Raw genomic sequence first — 13,741 nt, forward strand, 5'->3', positions numbered from 1 at the left:
ATCACCTTTAATTTTATCATTAGTTGTCATGGAGTAAAATCAAATAAACATGTGTTTGAATAAAAATCTCTAGTACAGGGGTGCCTGGGTGGCTCAGTTGGTTAAGCGACTGCCTTCAGCTCAGGTCATGATCCTGGAGTCCTGGGATCGAGTACCGCATCGGGCTTCCTGCAGGGAGTCTGCTTCTCCCTCTGACCCTCCTCCCTCTCATGCTCTCTGTCTCTCATTCTCTCTCTCTCAAATAAATAAATAAAATCTTTAAAAAAAAACCACTAGTATAAGGAAACAAATCATTATGTGTGGGAAGAGTAAAAAATAAAACAAAACAATAGACCTCCTGAGGACTTGACATATTAGAATTAAAAGATATGAAATACTGAATAACTATTTTAAAAAGGTAAAATCACAAAGATATAAATACAAAACAAAAAGCTGTACAACATGACCTGGCAGATTTGAAGAATGAAACAGACTTTCAAAAAGGAAACACTACATTTATTGAAATAAAGAAGTTATTAAATAGGTGTAAACAAACAGTTACATGTACCTGAAGAGTGTGTATATGTGAACTGGGTTATAAATTTGAGTAAATTACCTAGAATGCATGTTGAGAGCTGAGATAAAAAAACATGAGAGAAAAGAGAAGTACAGAGGATAGAATGAGAAAATCTTAATATTTGTCTAATAGGAATTTCAGAAGAACAAAATAGAGGAAGGAGAAGCAATAATTTGTACATTTAAGAACTGCAAATTTTCTCCCCAACTGATGAAAGAAATGAATCCAAAGATACAGGAAGAGAAACAAATACCAAGCAGGACAACTAATAGGAAATCCATCCTAGGACACATACTGTAATAAAACTAGAGAACATCAAACACAATGAGAAGATTCTAAAAGCAAAAAGGGTGAAAAGACCATCTGCAAAGGAATAAAAATTTGATTTACATCAGCCTCCTCAAAAGCAATGAATGAAGCCAGACAACAGTGAAATATTTTCAGAATTCTGGAAGACATTTCAAAACTGTGTACCAGCAAAACTGTCTTTCATGAATGATGGTAAAATAAAGGCATTTTTAGATAAAGAAACACTGCACACATTTTCCACCTACAGAGCCTGAAATATTTACTAGATATGAAGATAATTACTAAAATAATTTCTAAATTATGCATTTTAGGAAGAAGGAGAATATTCTGGGAAAAAGGTCTAAGATACAAGGACTACTCAGCATAATATAAACAAATCAAAACAAACACAGTAGGATAAAATAACACCACCACCAATAATATCAATTAATGAAGGGGGAGCTGAAAAACTGGAAATGGAAAAAAGAATTCAAAGTTCCAAAATTACTGGATACATTACTTGATAATAAGTATTAAAACTATAGGGGCGCCTGGGTGGCTCAGTCGGTTAAGCGTCTGCCTTTGACTCAGGTCATGATCCCAGGGTTCTGGGATCGAGTCCCATATCGGGCTCCCTGCTCAGCACGAAGTCTGCTTCTCCCTCTGCCTCTGCCTGCCGCTCCCCCTCCTTGTGCTCTCTCTCTGTCAAATAAATAAATAAAATCTTAAAAAAAAAAAAAAATAGCCCCAAACTGGAAACAAGACAAATGTTCAGTAATAGCTGAATGGATAAATAAATTGTGATATATCTTTACAGTGGAATACTACTTGGCAGTGAAAAGAACTACTGATACACGATGAATCTTGAAAACATTGTGCTGAGTGGAAAAAAAAAACTATGAAAAGTATATAAAAGGCAAAGTAAATCCACAGTAATAGCAAGCAGATCTGTAGTTGCCTGCAATTGGGGCCAGGAGGGACTGACAGCAGAGGGCATAGGAAACTTTTTGGGGTTATGGAAATAATCTATGTCTTCACCCACTGCTTAAATGGGTGCATTTTATTGTATGTATGTAAACTGTACTGCATGTAAATTATACCTTCAAAAAGTTGTTTAAAGAAAAAAAGGGTGGGGTGCCTGGGTGACTCAGTCAGTTGGGCTCCAACTCTTGATTTTGGCTCAGGTCATGGTCTCATGGTCCTGGGATTGAGCCCCACATCTGGCTTTGTGCTTAGTGTGGAGTCTGCTTGAGACTCTCTCTTGCTCTCCTTCTGCTCCTCTCCTGCTCTCTCTCTCCAAAATAAACAAACAAATCTTTAAAAAAATAATAAATAAAAAAGGGTATAGGAGACAACTTGAAGAAGATTCCACTGGATAAACAGGATAATTATGGAGAAAAGACAGGAAAAGTTATTGGTACCTCTGGTTCCAACTCATTGTGCTAAAAATTGGCAAACAATGGGAAAGAATCAAATGCTTAAAAATCCATTAGAAAAATATTATGGTTTGCAAAGAGGCATTTCCCCTTGTCATTATACACGAACTTTCAAAGGCAAACTGTGATATCATCTAAGCACATGTTTTCTTGCACATCTTCGACAAATACTGAAAACCACTTACTTTTAGAGATAGCTCTCGGAGTATGAAATTATGAATATATTTGGATATTTAAAAAAAGGAAAAATACATTACTGATGTTTCATGAAACAAAACTTAAAATCTTATTCTTTTCATGAAATCTTCTCCATTATAAGGAACCACATACAAACTACTAACTTCACCCTAAAAACATGAGGGTTGAAACTGCTCTCATGTTCTCTTTCTGAGCTATAGCAGGCTCTTAAATACTCCTTCCATGTTTGAGAGAATGAATGAGGCTCTGTTGTGAACACACACAGCAAACTCACATAATACCTAATTGCACAGTGTTCACAGAAATATTCCTTCTTGTATTCAGTCACTAATGCATTCATTTGAAGCTTACTGGGCTTATACTTTGTAGGATATGTAAGGAGGGAAGTGGTCAAATAAAAATATAATTGAGAATCAAATAAAACATTGAGCAACATTAACACCTAACACTAATATAATGTATTATGGCTAATTATAGCATTCTCGTATTATCTATTTAATCCTTCAACTGAGGAAACTAGGCAATATTGATAGATGAGGAAAGTGAGACTCAGAATGTTTAAAAAACCTACTGAAGATAGTAAGGAGGGAGCAGAATCAGGTTTTAAATGCAAAACACTTAATTTGGTATTTTTGTGCCATAATATCACATTACAGTAACAAGTTATATGAATGTAGAAGAAGACTGATTAATTCTGCAGAGTGGAACTGGAGAGAGCATCCCAGAGCAACTAGCATTCTAGTCTGCAAGGCAAACACCAAGAAGGCAACAAGGAATAAACTCATGGCAAACTGCATGCCATAAAATCCAGAATATCTAATCTAATCTTTATAGAGAGGCAATGATTTTTCCCACTGCTAAGTCAAACTATTTAAGATATACATAAACTGTAACTAGTCCATAATGAGGCTACTTATCTAGAAGACCTTTATTCACTCTGTAACTTTCAAAAGATACATTTATTATTTATTTATTATTTATTTATTTATAGAGAGACGGGGGGAGGGGCAGAGGAAGAGGGAGAGAGAGAATCTTAAGCAGGCTCCAGCCCAGCACCGAGTCCAACGCAGGGCTTGATCTCACAACCCTGAGATCATGACTTGAGCTGAAATCAAGAGTCGGACACTTAACTGCCTAAGCCACCCGGGTACCCCCAAAAGATACTTTTAATGTTTGACAAGAATCATATTAGAATATTAAGGTCAGAATGTAAGGGATTTATGCATCATTTTAAAGGCTGCTAGTGTAATATAATGAAAAGTAAATACTCTTCAATTAAATCACTTGAAAATAATTTTATTAACTGTTCGATACTGTATGACTTTAATCTGAACCCCAAGTGGGAAAGAATGAAAGATTACTCTTTCATAATATTGTCTTATTTAAAACAGTATGCCATGTGAAAGCAAGGATGAAAGTATACATTTTTGTGTTGAATTTATAATGTCTTTTTTGGTCCACAGACCATTTCGTATCATAACCTCTCGGAGGGAAGTACTTTAATGTTTTTCCCTCAAAGGCCTATTCACCCCCTAATTACCCCATCACCTGACCTGTCTCTCTGCTCCATGTCTAATTAGGAAGGCTGAGGCAGAACCTTGGGGAATCAGGCTTCATTTCCTAAGGAGGAAGCCTCAGGCTTCCTTTAAGAGGGTTCTTATATCAGCTCAATTAATGCCTGCTTGACTATACTGATGCATCCAGCACTGTTTTTTGTAAGCATTATTGTTTGTTAATATACTCAAAAGTCAAGATGAATATAAAGATCTCCATGGATCTGCTTTGTAAAACTTAGAGACAATTTTTGATTGCTTGTGTTTAAAAGGGAGAGACGAGGAATTAGCTAGTACCTTTTCCTAATATCTGTTATGATATTTGCCTTTATCTCAAATAACCAAGGAATGGTGCTCTTGTTTGTTCTTCTGCCCTAGAGAAGAGATATTAATACTTTCTTTCTCCCTCTTTTGTTCATGCCTGGCCACGCACACTCTTCCACCTTGTCCTGCTCACACAGCTGAAGCTCAGGAGGCGCTCACTGGCTCAGGCCTGAGGTAGAATAACCGTCCTCATTGGTTCAAATGAACTGGAACTGTGTTACTCAATAGACAGTCCAAACCAAAGTTAACTCATCAGCAGCACACAAAGAATTCCACCCTCTTGTTACCGCTTCCTGCTCAGTAAATACTATCTCCTATAATTAGTGCTAGTGTGACAGGTCTGAACAGAAAAGGGACCCCTGATCAACTTGTTTTTCCTGAATCACCAGAGATGTTCCCCATAAATAACATCATATTCAAAGGAACACAAATGGCTTCCCAGGGAGGAAAGAAATGTCATGTTAGTAACTCTGGGACCCTAAAAAAGTTACTTACTGTATGAACTTGAATTTACTCAATATGGGAATAAAGGAACCAACTGAGAGGGCTGTTAGAGCATTCGAGCAATGATACAGGGCTCAGCACAGTGACTGGCACAAATACATCAATCTTTTTCCTTTGCAGGGTCCGTAGGCCAATTTTATAATATAGTTTTCTATTTGTGTTTGATATTTTAAATAGTTTTTTTTTCTAAGATTTTATTTATTTATTTGACAGAGAGAGAGATAGCAAGAACAGGAACACAAGCAGGGGGAGTGGGAGAGGGAAAAGCAGGCTTCCCGCCGAGCAGGGAGCCCAATGCGGAGCTCGATCCCAGGATCCTGGGATCATGACCTGAGCCGAAGGCAGACGCTTAATGGCTGAGCCACCCAGGAGCCCCAATAGTTTTTTGTTTGTTTGTTGCTCTGTTGCTGGTGAATAGAAATACAGTTGACTTTTATATTGAACTTTTTGTAATCCATCAATCTTACTAAAATTATTTGTAATACTTTTTATGAAGTTTTATGTAATCATTTCATCTATGCATAATGACAACTTTGCTTCAGCCTTCCCAATCCTTGTTTTTTAATTATTTATCTTTTCTGGCTGTACGATAGGACCTTCAGCACAATGCTGAAGAGAAGCCAATGATACTGAGCATCCTTATCTTGATTTTGAATAAAATATCTTCAGTGTTTTACAATTAAGAATGATGCCTGCTATAGGGTTTTTTGGTTGATATCCTTCATCAAGTTAAACATTCTTAGTTTGCTGAAAAATTTTTTTAATCATGAATGGGTGTTGAACCTTATCAAATGTATTTTCCATATTAACTGAAATGACTATGTTTTTATCTCCTCTGCTAATGTTGTAAATGACAATTACAGCTTTTTAAGTTATTTTTTAGAAGATTTTATTTATTTATTTGAGAGAGAGAAAGAGCATAAGCAGGGAGGAGGGGCAGAGGGAGAAGGAGAAGCAGACTCCCCACTGAGCAAGGAGCCCGATGCAGGGCTTGATCCCAGGACCCTGGGATCATGACCTGAGCCAAAGGCAGATGCTTAACCAACAGAGCCACCCAGGTGCCCCTACAGCTTTTTAAGTTAAAGCAATTTTTTACTCCTTAGATAAAGCCAAGATCCTATTTGCTACATTTTGTTTAGGAGTTTTCTATGTCCATGAGTGATAATGACCTTTAATTTTGTTTTTCAAATTAGATTTAATTTTATTTCTCATATCAAGACTATTTATAGTAGTTTCATATAATCAGTTGACATGGATTCTTTTTTTCTTTGAAAAATTTGTATAAGATTTGAATGACCTGCTTTTTGAAAGTTTGAAATAATTTACTAAAAAAATGAATTGGATCTAGTGCTTTTCCTGGGAAGATTTTTAACTATCAACTCAATTTCTCTAATGATAATTGGGCTATTTGGGCTTTCTATTTTTTAATTGAGACATTTTGTTAAGATAAAAAAATATATTTTCCTAGGGATTTGTCCATTTGGTCTACATTTTAAAATTAATTAGTTAATTAAGATTTGTAGTATATATGTATATTTTATTAAGTTTTTATTTTAATTCCAGTATAGTTAACATACAGTGTTATATTAGTTTTAGGTGTATAATTAGTGATTCAACAATTCTTACAACGCCGGTGCTCATCACAAGTACACTCCTTAATCCCCACCACCTATTTAACCCATCTCCCCATCCACCTCCCCTCCGGTAACCATCAATTTTCTATAGTTAAGAGTTTGTTACTTGGTTTCTCTCTCTCTTTTTTTTCCCTTTGCTCATTTGTTTTGTTTCTTAAATTCCACATATGAGTGAAATAATATGGTATTTATCTTTCTCTGCCTTATTTTGCTTAGCTCTCTAGCTCCATCCATGTTGTTGCAAATGACAAGAGTTTGTTTTTTTTATGGCTGAATAATATTTGTGTGTGTGTGTGTTTGCATATCTTTATCCATTCATCTACTGATGGACACTTGAGCTGCTTCCATAATTTTGGTATTATACATAATGCTGCAAAAAACATAGGGGTGCATGTAACCCTTTAAATTAGTGTTTTTCTATTTTTTGGGTAAATACCCAGTAGTTTGATTACTGGATCATAGGGTAGTTCTATTTTTAACTTTTTAATGAAACTCCATACTGTTTTCCACAGTGGCTATACCAGTTTGCATTCCCACCGACAGTGCATGACAGTTCCTTTTCCCCCACATCCTTGCCAACACTTGTTTCTTTTTTATTTTAGCCATTCTGACAGGTGTGAGGTGTATCTCACCATAGTTTTGATTTGTATTTTCCTGATGATCAGTGATGTTGAGCATCTTTTCATATGTCTATTGGCCTTCTGTTTGTCTTTGGAGAAATTTCTGTTCATGTCTTCTGCCCATTTTTTAATTGGATTATTTGGGTTTTGGGTATTGAATTATATTGATTCTTTATATATTTTGGATATTAACCCTTTATTGGATATATCATTTACAAATATCTTCTCCCATTCAGTAGGCTGCCTTTTAGTTTTGTTGATGTTTCCTTCACTGTGCAGAAGCTTTTTATTTTGGTGTAGTCCTAATAGTTTATTTTTGCTTTTCTTTCCATTGCCTCAGGAGACATATCTAGAAAAATGTTGCTATAGCTGATGTCAGAAAAATTATTGCCTGTGCTCTCTTCTAGGATTTTTTGGTTTCAGGTTTCACATTTAGGTCTTTCACCCATTGTGAATTTATTTTTGTGTATAGTATAAGAAAGTGGCCCAGTTTAATTCTTTTGCATGTAGCTGTCCAGATTCCCCAACACCATTTGTTGAAGACTGTCTTTTTCTCATTGTATATTCTTTCCTACTTCACTGAAGACTAACTGACTATATAACTGTGGGTTTATTTCTGGGTTTTCTATTCTGTTCCATTGATCTATGTGTCTATTTTTGTGCTAGTACTATTATTTATTTGTATCTTCTCTTTTTCTTTATGAATTTTACCATAGAAATACTTAACATTTCAAAAAGCCAACTCTGGGTTTTGTTTATTTACTGTTCCTTTATGCCATTAATTTCTACTCTTATGTTTATGATCTCCTTTCTATTTTCTTTGTATTTATTCTATTTTTAACTATTTCTTGTATTAGAGGCTTAGCTCATTAATTTTGAGCCTTCCTTCTTTCTAAAGTGAGTTTAGACTACAAAATTTCTTATAAATATCAAACTTTTGTATTTAGTATTTTTATTATTTATCAGTTCTAGGAATTTAAATATTCCTTTATTGTTTCTTTTTTAATCCATAAGTTATTTGGCAGTTTTTAAATTTTTTTTCTATAAGGATTTAAAATACATATTTTTTAAATTAACTCTAATTTAATTGCACTAAGGTGAGAGAATGTGTTTTCTAATAATGATTCTTTTAAATCTATAGAGACTTGTTTTATGGTCTAGAAGATAATCAATTTTTATGAAAGGGTCAAATGAGAAGAATGCATATGGTCCAGTTGTTAAGTAGGGGGTTGTGTACATGATGTATAAGTCACGTTATTTAAGAGTGTTTTTCAAATATTCTCTATCTTTACTTTTTTGTCTGCTTCCCTGATCAGTTATTGCAGTATTTATCCCACAAATCAGAAGATTAAAATAAGAATTTTTTCACAATGTATGTGGGTTAGAAATTCATCATCTTGATGGCAGTTAGTTAGTGCCAGGCCCTTTACTATTTGCATTGTCTTACCCTCAAAAGGCCACAAAGAGCTAGGCTGGCTATTACTATCCTTACTTAGCACAAAAAAGACAGAAGATCAGAAAGATTTGGTATCTTGCCCAAGATTGTACAGCATTAAATAAGAAAATTCAAAAAATAAAATGAATATGTACGGGCGCCTGGGTGGCTCAGTTGGTCAAAGGTTTGCCTCTTGATTTTGGCTCAGGTCATGATCTCAGGGTCCTGGGATCAAGCCTGCATCAGGCTCCCCGCTCAGTGGGGAGTCTGCTTGTTTCTCTCTCCCTCTGCCCCTCCCCCTCCTCTCACACGCACAACTCTCTCTGTCTCTCCCAAATAAATACATCTTTTTTAAAAAATCGAACTTTAAAAAATCAATAAAATAAAATGAATACATAAACATATTTCATATATCTCTTTGAATGTACAAAAATGGGAAATTATCAACATAATTTCCAGAGCTAAGTCTCTATCATATTTCAAGTACAGGTGAAACTGATCTATATATTGCTGTACTTAGCAGTAAGTCTAAAGAAGCATGTGGTCTAAGAGAACTCTCTGTGCTGATGGAATGTAGTCTAATGTAGCCACTAGCCACATGTGGCTAATGTAAGGAACTGAATTTTAGATTTTATTTAATTTTAATTAATTTAAATGTAAATAACCACCTGTGGCTAGTGGCCACCCTATAGGACAGCACAGTCTAAAGGCGTAAGAATAAAGAGAAACCAAAACTCTAAATATTTAATAATTGGTTGAAATCTTTGAAAGAACAGTAAATACAAAGTGACAGTGTAAATGAACAAGAAGTAACAGTCTATTTAAAAATATTTCCAAATTATGTTTTATCAAACACTAAAATTCAAAGATGTTAATAGGTATTCCTTGAAAATCATCACTATCATCAAAATGTTGCTAGCAATATTTTTTCTAAAATATACTTTACCAGATCTATGGAGAAAAATATATCAAAATCACATATAATTATTACTGTGCTCAATTCTCCTTGCAAATATATTTTATACCCTAGAATACCAGGAAATCCCTGACTAGTCACCTAATGAATATATGGTTTTAGGTCTGCTTATTGTGCATAAGCAATATTTAGCACATGGTACCCAGAAGAATTTACCATCTAAAGACAACTAAACATTTCCACATATATGTATGACATTATTTAATATGTTGTGGCTATAAGACATTTATATAGTGCAAACTTATTTCTCATGACTCTGTGAATGAAAAAAATTTTATGTAAGAAATAGGCTTATAATTAGGTCTGGATCAAACAAGTAAAAAGCTAGACTACTTCAAAATGAACAACTGGAGCCTACCAAAAATGAGGGGATGAGTTGCTTAAGATAAAACAATGTTCAATCCTACTGACTTAACCTCAGGATTTAAAGACCAAAAAGAAAGTGTGAGGCAAGTTATTTGTTTCTTTTGAAATTTTGAATATTGTCCCATTGCCTCTGGCCTCCATTATGTCTAATGAGAGGTCTGTTCTTATCTCACTGGGTTCTCTTATTATATAATGAGTCATTTTCCACTTGTTTCTTTTAAGGTTTTCTCTTTATCTTTGGTTTTCAACATTTTGACTATGATATGTCTGGGTATGAAGCCCTTAGGTCTATCCTACTTGAAGCTCTTGAACTTCTCAGATGAGTAAAGTTCACCAGTCAAATTTGAAACATTTCAGCCACTATTTCTTCTGCATTTTTTTTCTTCTGATATTTTTTTCTGCACCCTCTTCCCAACTCCCCTGACTTTTTGGCATACCCATTACATGTATGTTGGTGCACTTAATGATGTCCCACATTTCTATGAGGTTCTGTTTTATTTTCTTCATTCTTTTATTTTCCTCCTTAGGGTATTTGCCATTTGGGAGATTTCTATAATAATACAGAAATGATTTATTTGGGTGTGCCCTAATTCTTCATAAAGATTGAGTTATTTAAAAGTCTTCACAAACCTTTTAATCTCTAAAATACTCTGTGGTAGTAAATTTGAGATTAAGTTTTAACATCCTATTGAAATTACCATTTGCTTTTTGGGAAGAATTTTAAATTTGATGAAAGTCTTCAAAATATGTAATGCTTTACAAATTTGTGTGTCATCCTTCTGAAGGGGCTATACTAATTTCTGTACCATTCTGATTTTAGTATAAGTGATACCAAAGTGAGCATTCATCATTTTTTTTTTTTTTTTAATTCTCTCTTCTTCAGATTGTGCAAGCTCAATTACTCTGGATTCATGTTCTCTAACTTTCTTCTGTCAACTGAAGTCTACTGTTGAGCCTAGCTAGTGAATTTTTCATTTTAGTTATACTTTCTAACTCCAGAATTCCCATTTGGCTCTCTTTTATAGTTTGCATCTTTTCAGTGATATTCTCCATTTGATTAGACCCTGTCATCATACCACCCTTTAATTCCTGAGACATGGTTTCCTTGAATTCTCTGAACATATTTATAATGGCTGCTTTGAAATTTTTGTCTGCTAAGTCCAACATCTGGGCCCCTTCAATTGCCTGCACTTTTTCGCCCCCTGTATATAGGTCACACTTCCCTGTTTCTTCACCAATCTTGTTATTTTTTGTTGACAACTGAGCATTTTTGATAATGTATTGTGGCAACTCTAGATATGGATTCCTTCCTCTACCCCAGGGGTTGATGTTATTTGCATGGTAGTTTATTCAGTTGTTTGCTGGCTTGTCTGAACTACTTTTTCCTACAGGCTTCAGTATCTGATGCTCCTGCCCCCAATTTTTTTTTGTTTGTTTGTTTGTTTTTAATCTTTTCACATGCCCCTAGGTCAGCATAAGCCACTTTTTGGTGAAAGGTTATGATTTAAACCCCTTGGAAGTTAGATTTTTACTCTTTGCCATTGGATGTACATACCTTGGAGATTACTATTATAGTTCAAGGAAATAGGTTTTTGCCCTCATCCCTCTCCATTAGGCAGGGCTTATATTGTCCCTCTTTAATCACTCCTGTGAGGGTATGGCCGTGGGCCTGCCAGACTGCCAGGGATGTGTGTCATTTATTTTAAAGTCTGGCTTCTTAAGAGTTGCTCCTGGGTCAGAGCAGCTTATTGTTCATCTAGTGTGGCTGGAGGTGGTGCTGAGGCTTGCAGTGTCAGTGAGGCTTGCACCCTGTGGGTTGCTCTGACTGCTCCTGACTGGGTGCAGCCAAGCACACCCTTCTTGACTCCGAAAGTTTTACTGTGATACTAGGAGGGTTCTCCTAGGCTGTGTCTTTTCCCTGATGCTGTTAAACTTCTGATTGCTTGGCCATTTCCTTGTTGATATAGTATCACAGAGTTACAGGCACTCTTGGAATTGCTCTTCACCAAGATCCCCATTATTTTCAACAATGCCCTTGGGCACAGAATTGTACTCTGTTCCAAATAAAGTCAGCCCTCTCATACAGTGCCTTAGAGCCCTTCTTCCTTATAACCTGTTTTCCTCTGGGCAGAACCTCTGAGTCACTCATAGAACTGGAGGATAAAGACAGTGTCCCCTTCTCCTGGAGTTACACCTCTGCTCTAAAGTGGGTTCTGGGGGTGGTGGTGGTGGCACTGGTCTGGGGCTGTCTCTCTGGTGCTTCTAGCCTAAGGGGGAATTAGGGTAGGACAATTGGGCAAGTATTCTTGGCCTACCACACTTGGGGTAGAGATACAACATGGGCTAGGAGATCTCCTACAGTGAAACTGTACCCTAGACTGTGAGCTGAGGGGAGAGGGGACATCCTGACTGCAGTCCTAGAGTAAGTGCCCCACAATAGTCTTCATAAGACATATTGGGTTGGTGGGGGGTTAGGTCATGGCTCAAGGGCCACAGACTCTTTGTTCTTCCTAAAATTTAGTAGATTCTCTTGATTCTATTGATGGAGTGTTTCTCCGTTTACTATATGCTTTAGAAAATTTCCTGAGGCTTTAAATTATTAGTGTTTTTAAGCTTTCTCCAGTTAAAATGTTTATTAGGGAGAGAATCCACTGTGTCTTCACTCTGCTATTCCAGAAGCCAGTCTTCCGTTTTTATCTTCAATGTACTTCCATTAGAAATAATGATCCTCTGGATATATAGCATGTGCTGTGTAAGAAAACATAATGGCTCTTTAGCCATTATTTATAAGTTTTGGGAGTATCTGGAAACTTTCCATTCTGAATTTGTAGACTTAAGTGTGAGTCGTCCCTTTTTTCCTAAAAGACATCTTGATTTGCTTGAACACAATAAAGGAGTCTAGTACAAAATTACCAAGTCAGACAAAAGAAGTACCGTAGATGCAGTGAGGCACAGAGGTCCACAGAGTGATGATATAAACATCATAATATTCTTAATAACAATGGCACTTATGGGTTTTTCACTGTACACTAAAACAGTGCCCTGGCTTTTTGCTGAGCAGAGAGCCTGTTGTGGGGCTTGATCCCAGGACCCTGGGATCATGACCTGAGCTGAAGGCAGATGCCAAACGAACTGAGCCACCCAGGCGCCCCTAAGCGAGTCTTGAAGAAGGACAAGCCAATCATGCAAAAGGTTGAGAGAAAAGGACTTAAAAGAGAGAACAGAGCATATACAAAATCCTGTGATGGGATAGAGCTTTTCCATGTTTAAGAAATTGAGAGAAGGCTAGAAAATAAGAGAGGGGGGTGGAGAAAGAAAGAAAGAAAGAAAGAAAGAAAGAGAAAAAGAAAAAAGAAAGAAAGAAAAAATATTAGGAAAGTGATAATAAGGTAAAGACTAATATTTGGTGATTTCAATGTATTATTCTTTTTTTCAATGCATTATTCTTAACTTAAAATCAAAGTTACATTTATAATAAAATTAAAATGTTGATAAGAATTTGTAAAGAAAGGAGAAAATGGAATGGGGAGGAAAGCACTGGGTTGGGGGAAGGAAAGAGAGGCATCATTCTGTGGAGTCACGTGGTTGACATGGCTGGCACAGTGATGCCTGACAGTGGCTGGGCGTAAAGGCCGTACGATGGCCTTGTGGAGCCTGACCTGATAGGGGAGCAGAGATGGTAGATAACTGGCATGTGTGCTAGCCAGCACACCCACCTCCTGCCATCAATGAGTCAACAAAGGGGTGACACTAAAAGGTGTTAGATAAAAATTTTTGTTTCAGAAATACAATGCTTGGGACAGGGTGGAGGATGGCTTGAACAGAGAACTTTTAGAGAAGGTCTCCTTAGG

At 36.1% G+C, this 13,741-nt stretch overlaps 1 protein-coding gene and 1 non-coding gene across 11 annotated transcripts in view; both read right to left on the reverse strand.

Moving 5' to 3' along the window:
• Nucleotides 1-13,741, reverse strand: part of SPIDR (scaffold protein involved in DNA repair) — a 602,461-nt gene that overhangs the window by 73,768 nt on the left and 514,952 nt on the right. The gene's annotated exons all lie outside the window — the stretch shown is intronic.
• On the reverse strand, nucleotides 10,631-10,734 carry LOC118531136 (U6 spliceosomal RNA). The gene has a single exon (XR_004915001.1). It is a non-coding gene; the product is annotated as a U6 spliceosomal RNA (small nuclear RNA).

The sequence above is a fragment of the Halichoerus grypus genome, chromosome 5, assembly GCF_964656455.1.
Source record: "Halichoerus grypus chromosome 5, mHalGry1.hap1.1, whole genome shotgun sequence".
Taxonomy (NCBI): Eukaryota; Metazoa; Chordata; class Mammalia; order Carnivora; family Phocidae; genus Halichoerus; species Halichoerus grypus.